Source organism: Copadichromis virginalis, linkage group LG4, assembly GCF_057382275.1.
Source record: "Copadichromis virginalis isolate Kocher_CV1m ecotype Utaka linkage group LG4, C_Virginalis_male_GT1.1, whole genome shotgun sequence".
Taxonomy (NCBI): Eukaryota; Metazoa; Chordata; class Actinopteri; order Cichliformes; family Cichlidae; genus Copadichromis; species Copadichromis virginalis.
The window spans coordinates 2,382,303-2,394,625 of NC_140621.1; the positions used below are offsets into that span (position 1 = coordinate 2,382,303).

A 12,323-nucleotide genomic window follows, 5' to 3' on the forward strand; every position below is an offset into this window, starting at 1 on the left:
TGGGTATAATTGTTTTTATTTTTTAAATTTCAGTTTATAAATGCTAAAATTTGTCCCATCTTTCACTCCCCAACAATTTGTGGCAGATGGCTCCCTGTCCTTGAACCTGGTTCTGTTGAACATTTCTCTAGTTAAAAGGGGGTTTGCTTTCTCACGGTGACAAGTGTTTACTCATGGAGATCAGCTGATTGTTGTGATTTCTTTCTAATACTATAGGGTCTTAATCCTGCGCTTTTGGAGTGTTTTGAACTTGGCAACAGTGACACACAAAATTAACTAAAACTGGAGTAAATTGGTTGACGATAACACTACGCTAATAACTCAAATTATTTACAATGAGTAATTATAGTGTGCCCAAAATGCTTAGAGAATCTAACAATCTTTTTGATTTGAGATCACAAGGAGTCCTTCTGATCTATATATCAAAATAACCAGAAATCTCTTGAATTTGAGTCTAATGCACAGCCTCTTTACTATTTAACAGTTACTTTAGATGGTGAGAGTGATCTTAATTAGTCCTGTTGTGTTTTTCATTTGTTTTTCCAGATCCGCTCTAGTGACGATAAATTAAAGAAGATCTTTTACAGCATCACTGGTCCTGGAGCTGATCTGCCTCCTGTTAATCGTTTCACAATGGACAGAGAGACGGGCAATCTGTATGTAACACAGCCACTCGACAGAGAGGAAACAGCTCGTTACCTGGTAATCATCCTCACTCTGTCCAAATGATTTTCCATGTGTGTACTTGATTATTGCATTTTGATCCCCATAGAGATTGAAAATGTGACGTCACTCAGGGGTAAAACCGCAAAGAATTCTGGGAACTCATGGCAAGAGGTACTAGCGCACGCAGGCTTTCAATTGAAATCAGTTACACAGCGATAAAAAGAAACACAAAAATGTCAAGAAGCCGTTGTATTATTAACTGCAATAGCCGGTCGCATGACAGCCACGGAAAGCCGACGGGTAAAGAGATCGGTTGTTATCGGATTACGTCGTTGAAGAGAAATTGTTCGAGCCATGTTTCCGAAGTAACAAAGAGGCGACTGGATTGCAGCCATTCAAAGACCAAATATAACGTCCCAGAACCCTCCAGCTCACAGGTTAGTCTGCTCCAAGCATTTACACAAAGGTCAGTCTGCTGTTGTAGTTAATGCGTCATTTTTCTTAACATAATTGGTGATATAGGTTACAAGCAAGTCTGGCGCTGAACAGAAATTGTCGCACTATGCTCCTTTATTTATTGTGCATAAATAGTGAATTGTCCTGACACAATATTGTGTTTCGCTTCTGTTATTATGGTACATTGACAAAAACATGTACTTTTATTCACAGGGTAAAACAGTTGTTTTGTATCACTAATTGTCCAGTACGATTACAGCATACAATATTATTGTCACTGCTACATTTCTGTGATGCTACCAGAGATTATTTCCACTACTAATTAATTACAGTTTAGCTCAAAGGTCCTATTATTAAACGGTTAACGAATGTGTATGTATGACGACGATTTGTGAGACTGGTAAACTTATGATACGTACGATGGTCTTTACTTTCTACACGGTGCATTTCAAGGTCCTGCACCCATCCGTCGGTAAACTGTACCTGGGCTTGTTGCAGTGACCTGAAGTTACTAAACTTCATGAGTGTATGCACTCACTCCAAGAACCGTATAATTATAAATCTGAGCGTGGTGAAAGTTGGGCAGCACGCTGACGTCTTTTGTCCCTCTGTGTGCTCGTAAGGGTCTGACCCTTTCACTCCTTTGATTTTTTTCCTCGTATCTTTTCTTTGTCTTTTCATCAAGTCTGTCTTTGTACGGACCGGCGTTGTTCTCCTTCGTTTTGTACATACCTTTTTGGAGGGCAAAGAAAAAGCAAGAATTTATTGGAACCGAAGAATGAACGTTTTGCGGTGCTGCAAATGCTTGCATTTGATGCAGGTACTTGGATTGTTTTGCCACGAGTTCCCGGCATGCAATGCGCGAAAGTCACGTGGTCTGTCAATCTCTATTGGAAAAGTGTGTGTCTGTGTGGGGGCGAATCTAAACTTAAAATCTTCTGTCTGTGTAGTTTGAAGCACATGCTGTGGATGACGGAGCAGGACAAGCTGAGGATCCTATGGAGATTAAAGTCAATGTGATCGACCAGAACGACAACAAACCTTATTTTACGACAGACTACAAAGAAAATGTTGCTGAGGCCACGGCCATCGGTATGTATAGAAACCTTATTGCCTCTGGACTTGGGTAGTTTTCTTTGCTTTTGTTCGTGTTTCTAATACTTATCCACTATCCATCCATCCATCCATCCATCTTCATCCGCTTTATCCGGGGCCGGGTCGCGGGGGCAGCAGCCTAAGCAAAGAGGCCCAGACCTCCCTCTCCCCAGCCACCTCCTCCAGCTTATCTGGGGGAATACCAAGGCGTTCCCAGGCCAGCCGAGAGATATAATCTCTCCAGCGTGTCCTGGGTCTTCCCCGGGGCCTCCTCCCGGTGGGACATGCCTGGAACACCTCACCCAGGAGGCGCCCAGGGGGCATCCTTGTCAGATGCCCGAACCACCTCAGCTGGCTCCTTTCGATGTGGAGCAGCAGCGGCTCTACTCTGAGCCCCTCCCGGATGGCCGAACTTCTCACCCTATCTCTAAGGGAGAGGCCAGCCACCCTTTGGAGGAAGCTCATTTCTGCCGCTTGTATCCGCGATCTCGTTCTTTCGGTCACTACCCACAGCTCGTGGCCATAGGTGAGGGTAGGGACGTAGATCGACCGGTAAATTGAGAGCTTCGCTTTTACACTCAGCTCCCTCTTCACCACGACGGACCGGTGCAGCGTCCGCATTACTGCAGCTGCAGCCCCAATCCGTCTGTCGATCTCCGGCTCCCTTCTCCCATCACTCGCGAACAAGACCCCGAGATACTTGAACTCCTCCACTTGGGGCAGGAACTCATCCCCGACCCGGAGTGGGCACTCCACCCTTTTCCGGCTGAGAACCATGGCCTCAGATTTGGAGGTGCTGATCCTCATTCCCGCTGCTTCACACTCGGCTGCGAACCGTTCCAGTGCGAGCTGGAGGCCCTCACCCGATGAAGCCAACAGAACCACATCATCTGCAAAAATCAGAGATGAGATTCTGAGGCCACCAAAGCGAAAGCCCTCCGCCACTTGGCTGCGCCTAGAAATCCTGTCCATAAAAATTATGAACAGAACCGGAGACAAAGGGCTTATCCACTATATTTAATGAATTTCAAGATGCCCAGAGATTTAAAGAAAATCAGAATGACACCTAAAGCACCAGAGAAGGATTTGGGTTGGAAGGAAATTAGCAGACGTTTGCATTAAGTCAATTTTATTTAGTAAATCTTGTAATTGAAGCAGTGTGAAGACCTTCAGGAACTTCTTTTTTATTTCCTCCACTCCAGGGACGGAGGTGGTTAAGGTTGAGGCCAAAGATGACGATGAGCCACGGACTGACAACTCAGAGCTCCGCTATCGTATTCTGAATCAGGACCCACCGCTGCCCACTGACAACATGTTTGAAATCAACCCAGTTACTGGAAGCATCAGAGTCACTGGTAGCGGATTAGACAGAGAGGTAAGACCTGTTAAACACATTTAAAACACAAGTGTCCTTTTACACCGAAGGGCTGAAAAAACATTTTATAATGAATCCGGATCAGCAGTCTGCCTGTCACTGCTAGAAATCAATCACAAAGAGGGTGATGCAAAAAAACATGGTGGGTTTTTTTGTCTTTTTTTTTTTTTTGACAGTAAAACTAGACACAGTCTCTGAAGTATAGTTAGTTTCTGTCTACATTTCTGGTTTGTGTCATACCTCTGGACAAACTATTTATACTTGGCGAATAGTTTGTCAGACTAGTCTGTGTCTTCCATGCAGACTACAGGAGATCAGAGCTGTTTCTGGTGCAGCATCATGAACTTCTTTGAAACACAAAGAAGTCACAGAGCAACAACAAACAGCCTCGTGCCAAATGGTCAAGAAATACTTTATTCTAACAGTTTGACCAAGGCTCTCAACAGCATCATGTTTGTCATAAGCGAAATATTAAATGAGTTTAGCTTCAGCTTCTCAGCAGAATTGGCCTTCATAGATGAAGAGCTTTAGTCCGTCTGAAGGCTGTGTTACAGTCTGTAAAACCGATGTCATTGTTTCTTCCTTCCTGTTGATGAGCTGATGTCTGTATCTTACCAGAAATATCCACAGTACACTCTGACAGTACAAGCAGCAGATATGATGGGAGAAGGGTTAAGTGGACAAACCAAAGTCATCCTCACGGTTGACGGACAGCAATGACAACGCTCCAGTCTTCACTCAGAAATCTGTAAGTACGAAGTAACTGGAAACTTCCTGTTTAACTGCTGCTTTTTCACATGGTTAAAGCAGAACATTCATCCTGTATCTAACTGCATTATTAATGTTGCACTCACACATACTGTGACACAGCAAAAACCCAGGCTTTGACAGCACATGGGAAATGTACAAATGCAGTTAAAAACAATATTTTACCACATGCATAGCAAATTAAATTTATGGACTCCACAGTTGTAGACTTGCATTAAGTAATGAACCTAATATAATGACACAGACTACAAACTGAGGCCATTATTCTCCATTCCTAGTTAGGAGTCTTTAGATCTGTTTTCACTGCCATGATTTCTGACCCATCCTTTATTTTCTCACAGTATACTGCAACAGTTGATGAAAACAAAAAGGATGTTGTGGTGGTTAGGATGATAGTAACAGATGAGGATGAACCACAAACTCCAGCCTGGAACGCCAAGTTCAAGATCGTCAGTGGTGATCCTGATGGACTTTTCACAGTAAAAACGGGAACTAACAAACAGGAAGGAATCCTTTCTACTGCAAAGGTAGGAAGAAAATCAGGAATTCATTCATAATATTGGGAGATATTTATCATCTATGAATGTTTGTGTCATTTGATGGCAGCATTTTTGTGATTTCTTGAATCCTCACAAAAATCTGTGCCAACACCCTCATGTTGTGTGTGGGTTTTTTTTTTTTTTTTTTTTTTGTTTTGTTTTCCTTCCTCCTCCCTTCCTTCCAACCAGGAGCTGGACTTCGAGAGGGCCAGCAAGCACACTCTGTTGGTTTCAGTGGAGAATGAGATTCCTTTTGCTGGTGTTTCTGTGGTCACTTCTACCGCCACAGTGGTGGTGAATGTGAGAGATGTGAATGAAGCTCCAATATTTGATCCAAAGGAGATTCTTGTGGTAAAACCAGAGGACCTTGCTGTGGATGAAGTCGTGGTGCAGTACACTGCTTCAGACCCAGACACTGCACGCAAGCAGACAGTCTCGTAAGTCGGGGGGTGGGGGAGAGACTTTCTACTGCTAAAGAAAATGTATCATTGACCTCATAAGTGCTGCAAATATTAAATTTCCTTATAGATAAATGTCTTAGATAAATGTTTTAGATTCCTTGTTCTGTTTGATGGTCAAAATTGATTCACTGTCCTCATGTGTGGCAGATATAATTACAGAATACTGTCTATAGCGATAAAACACTGAATAGCTGTATACCATAATAGAATATTAGGCTTATAAAAGACCCAAATACAGTTAATTAGTTAATTTGTATCATTAAGGTCTTAAAGCATTTTTTTAACTCCTTAGTTGTAAAAGGCTCATTGGGTATTGTCACCACCCTGCTGGACAGGCGCTGTGGACACCAAAGTTTGTGAATCCGATAACCCAAGAATGAGGCAACTTAAGACATTCAAATTCCTACCATAGCTGCATCTACTAGGAGGCTGATGGATGGTACTATTGGCCACCAGTATTTTTAAATGATGTGAGAACCCTGTAACAGTTAATGTGTTTAATTCTTGCACCGTGTATTTAGCCTGAGGAGAAAGCGGAGGATGTTCAAAATCAAATACAGTGGAACCCCCGACTTACGAATACCCCGTTTCACGGAAAAATTCAAGTTACGAAGGCACTGAACGGCAATATTTTTGCCCATGTTATGGCAAAATGCCTGAGTAACGAAATCCACTGGCTCTGATTGGCTGAGCCCACACACAATGCCTTCCGATTCATGTGACAACCCCTTGGCTTCCATACTTGCGCTTCGCTGTTCCACTTGAACGACGTATTGTTGCTCTGGTTAGCAATTAGCCTATAGCCTATCGTTCAGCATCGCCTCAGTCAAAACGCGCGATGGGTGCATCGACTTACGAAAATTTTCGACTTTCGAAAGACCCTCGGGAACGAATTGATTTCGTAAGTCGGGGTTCCACTGTATCACATTGTGAAACATGCTAATTCTAATCATTCTGCCTGGATAGTATTACTATCGTTCTGTGACTGTCTTGTACAGGTACAAAATATTGATTGACCCAGCAGGCTGGCTGAACGTGGACAAGGACACAGGTCTTATTAAAGTGTACACGTCCATGGACAGAGAGGGTATCTTCGTCACAAACTACAGATACACTGCAACCATTGGTGCCTATGATAATGGTAGGTCCAGGACGCTATGGTGCAGCTCCCAGCAACCTGCCCCTTATCCTTGGAATACTTGGAGCCATCCTGCTGCTCGGTGAGTCACACATCTGTAGTCTCAGGACGGTGCATCTCTTTCCTTTCCCGGCTAAGTAGGATTTGGTTGGTTACTGTGTGCTAAACGTTGTGCTCGGTGTTCAGCGCTGTTGCTGCTAGTGCTGCTGGTTACAAAACAGAGGAAAAGGGAGAAAAAGGAGCCACTCCTGCTGGATGATGGTGTCAGAGACAACGTCTATTACTATGATGAAGAAGGAGGTGGCGAGGATGATCAGGTAAATGGTCACTCATTCTGATTACACATTAATCAAAGCTGCGCACACACAAGTCTCAGGAACAGAAAACCTGAGATTTTCTTTTTGAGATGAAATGTTTACAAAGGCTGATCAAATTTGTTCCATTTCAGTGATTTGACCCAGGAGAAGACAACGGGCCTAATGCAGTGAGTGGATGAAGAGAGTGGATTGCAGAAGGACAGCAAAAAAATTTTTTTAAACATCTGTTTGACCTTCAGCCTGAAGACTAATACCTTGTTACTTATTCTGTTGAATAAGTGCTGGAGCCACAGTGAACACTTCTGTGTAGGTTACTGGGCGACACCTGAGACACTCTGAGAAATGTTGCTTTACTCTATAGCATTTGTACTTATGGTCTCCATTTGTTTAAAAAGTAAAATTTGAAATGATTAGGATGAAATCCAGGTAGCTTGCATGCACCTCGTCAGCCTTTGACAGTGTGCTCAATGAGTTATGGATACTTTTAAATTGTTTCCTGTGGATCTGTTCATGTCTTTTATTACAATGATTTGTCAAAAACGAAATCTCTGAGATACTTTGTGAAATTAGCTTTGTTCTTTATAAAATTGTATTAAGCCAACAGTGGATTTGTGTGGTCTCTAATTTCAGTTTAGTACTAACTGCATTAAAACATGCAGTGCAATAAACAGCAGTGACAAAAAGCTCCAAATTCTTTAATTTCATTGTCACTTCACTGCAGGTGATTGCAGAGAAAGACTGACCCACACAAGTTCCTTTCATTTCGTTCCGATCTGAAGTCTGTTCAGCTTCATATGATTTTGGACATGACTTTGCTGTCTTTGGACACATGAGATGTTTGCAATGTAAATAAAATTGTACATGCACAGTAGGCCACTTCCTCTTGTTCAACAATGGAGGCACATTCTAGACAGATGTGTGAAGTGTAGTAAATGTACCTTTGGTAGCTATACTCTGGGTTTTGTCCAACCTAAATGCTTTCACACTTGCTGCAGTAAAGTGAGTGTGTTAAAGGATTCTACACGTTTTTTTGAACATAAGTTGGAGCTGGACTAATGTCCAAGCACTTTCTCAGGAATCACAGACTTGCAGGTGTGTGGAATTGGGCTTCTGATAATTGCCGACCACAGAAAATGTGATAGTTTTATGGTTATAATAATACTACGTAATTGATTTTGGTTACACTTTATATTGTAACCAAGGCCTAATTACTGCTCCCATAGTATATTTAGCTTACTTTGTTTTTTTTTTGTTTTTTTTTAACAACAGTAGCACAAGACGAGGACATACAAGGGTAACAGGAAAAGCTATAAACAGCTTGTCCTGGATGGGAGAAAAATAGAATTGAAATCTCAACTGTGATGAGCCTGATATGTTCATCTACACAGATGCAAACGTGGATGCAATTTTGCTCACATACCTATACTAATATATGTATATTCATGCATAGTGTCATCTATATATACACGTACCCATGCACTCATACAGAAATACTGATACACATAAATAGATCTGTGTGTAATTACAGAATTTAATTAGATGATGTAATTAGGTGCCAGTATTAATAATAGAAGAAGACATTTGCTGGAAGGATCTGAAAAGATAAATAACAACCCCGAGAAGTTGAAAGGGAAGCTTGAGGTGGCAGTGTTCAAATCGACAATATTAGTCTGAGTAAGATGGTTGGTGATTTCCAAAGTTTGACACCATCTTTATTGTCCTTAGACTGAGGTCTGCCAGCTCTATTTTTACTAGAACTAATGGATGTTTTTATTACTTGCATTAAAAAAAATTTCTATTATTAATAAAACTGTTACCGCAGTTGTACCAAATATATTGACTGCACTGTTTACTTCTCAAGCACACCATCATACCTACAGTAGAATGGTTGACAAAGAAAAGAATGAAAGAACTGCAGTGGTAACGCCTGGTCAAGGTCCAGACCTCTCATTGAAGGAGTAGTAACAGATCTAACAGTTTATGATAATAATAGTAATAACTGGATGATTGTTTACAAGTGCCGCAGCCTCTGCACTGATAAGGGTAACCCCCCCCAAATGCCAACATTTGCACTATACAACCTTACTGTCACGGTTCTGGGTCCGTTGGACCCAGTATTTTGAGTTTATTATGTTTTGGTTTATTTTTGCATTATGGATTGTTTTCTGATGTTCTGGGCCCTATTTCAGGAAGCCGGTTTAGTGCAAACTCTGACTAAGTATACCCTGAGTTAACGAAAACTCTGGGTTTTCAGTTTCACAAAGCGAGTTTAGATTCATCCTGAGTGAGTCACTATGACGACACACTCCGTGAAGCTAACCTGCCCCCTAGCAGGTTTACTTCAACTAACCCTGACTGTCTCCGCCTCTGTGTCGGAAACCTGACTGTAGGAAGTGTCAGACATGGCGTGCCCCTTCCTTGAAGATGGAAGTAGATGTTGAAGCCCAAATTCTCCGCAGAGCTCTCCGCCGGGAGAGAGTGATTAGAGCGCGTTTGGACATTTTATCATTTCCTGATGATTTCCTGTGTGAACGTTACCGTTTTTCAGCACAATCTATAATTTATTTGAATAACATCCTCAGGCCTAATATTGCTCATGTGACACATCGCGGACATCCTCTCAGTTCTGTACATATTATTTGTATCGCACTTCGGTTTTTTGCAAACGGGAGCTTTCTGTATAATATTGGTGACGCTGAGCACGTTTCCAAGGCTACCGTCTGTCGGGCAGTCAGGAATGTTACAGTTGCACTGAAACATCTCCTGTACTCGTTTGTGGTGTTCCCCGGTCATAGACCCACAAGATTTATCAAAGAGGGATGCCACAAAATTGCAGGTATCAGGATGAACAGAACTCAATTCATGATGTGGTGATACTTGAACTACTACTTAAATTTTACATTTATTCTCACGGTTCCCAGGCGTGATTGGCTGTACAGATGGCACTCACATTCCAATCATTGCTCCTTCAGTAAATGAAGGAGACTATGTGAACAGGAAGTCTTTCCACAGCATTAATGTACAGGTACATAGTTCCCTGTAGCATTTCAAACTAACAAATCATTTCATTATAGTAATGGATGCTAATTTGTGCTCTCTGCACTGTGAAGATCATATGTGATGCTGCCAACATTATCACAAATGTGGAAGCCAAGTGGCCAGGCTCTGTGAGTGGTGGTGGTGGAGGACCCCCACCTGTTTTTCGGGCCTCCGCTTTTTTTCTGTTGGCTATAACGGGTCACATTTGAGCATACAGAGTAAGCAAATATGTACTTGTAATGTGCTCAGATAATTTCAATAAGTGCTTACAGAGGGGAAATTAATGTAGCCTCTAACTGCAATTGATTTACATCGGACAAACAGACCAAGCACTATGGCTCATAATACAATTACACCTTACCTGTTTGGACTATATTTTTATATTTCATTTTTACTTGCTGCCAGGAACGTTTGGGGCCTGTTGGGTTGCACTTGTGCTCTGTTGAAATCACCCAATTCTTTGAATCTTTGGGCTGAAGGAAGGACAATACTCGGTGTATAAATGCTCAATCAACAATCATTTATTTCCATACAATTCAACAGTCAGAGCATTACAACGTCCGGACGGGAGAGATGCCTGCAGAGGTTCGACAGCATGTCTCAAAATGGTGACGGGTTGCTCAGCTTTTTATAGTCTCTAGTGGCCCCCAGCTAGTCGTAAAAGCAAAAACATCACATTCTTTCTTTGTTACAGCGCCTAAGTTATGACCTCGGCAGTTGTTTCTCTGCTTTCTGTAAGGTGGGGGTATGGAATGTGGTCTGTCTATCTCCCCTGTCTTTAGACTAGAGATGGACCGATCCGATATTACGTATCGGTATCGGTCCGATACTGACCTAAATTACTGGATCGGATATCGGAGAAAAATAAAAAATGTAATCCGATCCATTAAATATCACGAAAGCACCTCACAAAACTTGCAACACGCCGTAACTCACCTCAGAACGACGTTAGCACGTCGGAGCAGTATGCATCACGTGATAGAGCGGCTGTGGCATGCAGGACCTGTCGGTGGTCTGGATAGCATTTGGAGCTTTGCTAGCAACCCGGCATTTCATCTCCGACAAAGTTATCCCCGAGAGAAGTAAAGCAAGTGTGTAAGTCCATCTCTGAATGTTTGTAAAGCATTCCAGCGTTAAGCTTACCAAACGATATATGGAGCGACTGCCTCCTCTTGCTGCGACTTCAATCATGAAACTGCTTAATGATCAGCTGATCGGCTTTTCTGTCGCGAGTCCGTCTCTCTGGTTTGTTTTTGGCCCACTTTGCACCAGAAAGAGGAAACCAGCGGCTGAACAACAGCAGCACGTTTAAGCTTGATCAGCTGTTGTTAGAATGTATTTAATATTACTTTCTACACCAGGATCTTTTTCTACGTAGCTGACGCTGGTAACTGTGCAGGGGCGGATCTAGCAAAGTTTAGCCAGGGGGGCCGATAGGGCATTAACAGGGAAAAGGGGGCACAAAGACATACTTTTCTTTCTTATTCTCATTTAAAATGTCGAGCTTTTAATAAATAATTATCTGACACCCAAAGTTTTAATTTGATGTAAAATGAATAGAAGTCAATTACTGTATATAGTGACTATTAAGTCTAATATATATACCCTAGTAAGCTATAGTACTTTTTACTTTGGGATGGTACCATCTGTGCAGTCTGCAATTTTGTTGAAGAAAGATGTTGAATCTATTTAATATTTCTTGAAAAATAATTGATTTCTGTGCATTTTTTTTCCACACTGCATCAAATTAAGGTTGATTACGTCGATTAAGCATCATGAGGTGGAGCGTGAGGGGTGGTTCCCTATTTTTTTTTTTTTTTTATTTTTGTTGTTGCTGGGAGTTGGAACCCTATTAGTTAGGTTGCTTAATATTTACGCTAAGTGCTCTTTAAAATACCAGAATAGGGAGGATGGTGTAGGTTTAAGTTTATTAGATTGATCAGTATTGCTGAACTATGAAATATTTTTTTTTGCATACAGGTATAACAGAATAGCTTTAGTGTAGTTGTTGTTTTAAACTTGAGTATGAACTTATACAAAATGCAGCAAGATATTTAAAAAAACAGTTTTGTTGATTAAAAAACACTATATCGGATTCATATCGGTATCGGCAGATATCCAAATTTATGATATCGGTATCGGACATAAAAAAGTGGTATCGTGCCATCTCTACTTTAGACACAGAGTCTCCTGCTTACAACCTTCTCTTCATGATTCAACAATTAAGCATGTCAAGTGTAACACATTCCCAGCAGATCAAGGATACAGAGTGATGCACATTTATCTAATGAACTAATATGTGAATATGTTCTTTTAACTCAAAAGTATAACGAGAACTAAACTACATACAGATCACACACTCTATACTAAAGGGTATAATGTGATCTACAGCAGTATTCTAATTCAACTACTTTGATTACATATATAAGGTAACATATAATAACAGAATAATCTAACAGCTCACATCAT

The 12,323-nt window shown here is 41.4% G+C and overlaps 1 pseudogene across 1 annotated transcript; it reads left to right on the plus strand.

The window, feature by feature from the left end:
* Positions 1 to 493: 493 nt before the first annotated feature.
* LOC146710543 (cadherin-1-like) lies at positions 494 to 7,418 on the plus strand (annotated as a pseudogene). Its single transcript, XR_014920249.1, has 10 exons — positions 494 to 502; positions 547 to 702; positions 2,073 to 2,214; positions 3,420 to 3,592; positions 4,211 to 4,340; positions 4,702 to 4,887; positions 5,089 to 5,336; positions 6,359 to 6,580; positions 6,685 to 6,815; positions 6,947 to 7,418. The product of XR_014920249.1 is annotated as a cadherin-1-like (transcript).
* Positions 7,419 to 12,323: the final 4,905 nt, after the last annotated feature.